The following is an 800-nucleotide window of genomic DNA, read 5'->3' as shown; positions in this document are numbered from 1 at the left end:
TCCATTTGAAAACATTAGACCTTCTACATTTATTTTGCTTATTGTTAATATTAGTGTTGCTGCTGATGCTTTAAATAAAATGTTTTTTTTATTGTTGTAATGTGAAGATTAAATTTAACATGAAAGACTGCTAATTTTCAACACTTTTTTTAAGATGACTGAAAGGAGGAAAAACCAAAGTGAAGTATGGACGGTTACACTTTACTTGAAGGGGTGTGCATACGACTGACATGACACCTTCATAATCATGTCATGACACCTACATAATCATGACATTACACATGTCATGAATATGAAGGTTTTTTTATGCATGTTTATGACAACTGTCATTAAGTGTCATTCACTCAGTTATGTAATTTTTAATGCAAAGGTGACATTGTTTGAGATGTCTTTGTTATGGGCTATGGTTAGGGGTAAGGGTAAGGGTAAGGGTAGGGTTAGGTTAGGGTTAGGTCAAATAATGTCATATTTGCATTAAAAATGACATAACTGAGCGAATGACACTTAATGACAGTTGTCATAAACATGCATAAAACCTCCTTCATATTCATGACGTGTGTCATGTCATGATTATGAAGGTGTCATGTCAGTCTTATGCACATCCCTTCAAGTAAAGTGTTACCAAAATACCTCTACATAAAGACACAATACTAGAAGAGATAGCTCCAATTACAGAGGCATATTCTTTTGGGGTTACAGGGAAATGAAAATATGAAAGAAATTCATCATAAGTCATTAAATACCCCTGAGAATTCAACAACTGTCCTACCAAAATAATCCCTTTATCAAACCAGGTTTTC

The sequence above is a fragment of the Sinocyclocheilus anshuiensis genome, unplaced genomic scaffold (assembly GCF_001515605.1).
Source record: "Sinocyclocheilus anshuiensis isolate Anshui unplaced genomic scaffold, SAMN03320099.WGS_v1.1 scaffold1677, whole genome shotgun sequence".
Classification (NCBI taxonomy): Eukaryota; Metazoa; Chordata; class Actinopteri; order Cypriniformes; family Cyprinidae; genus Sinocyclocheilus; species Sinocyclocheilus anshuiensis.
Note: the sequence above shows the minus strand (reverse complement) of the source record.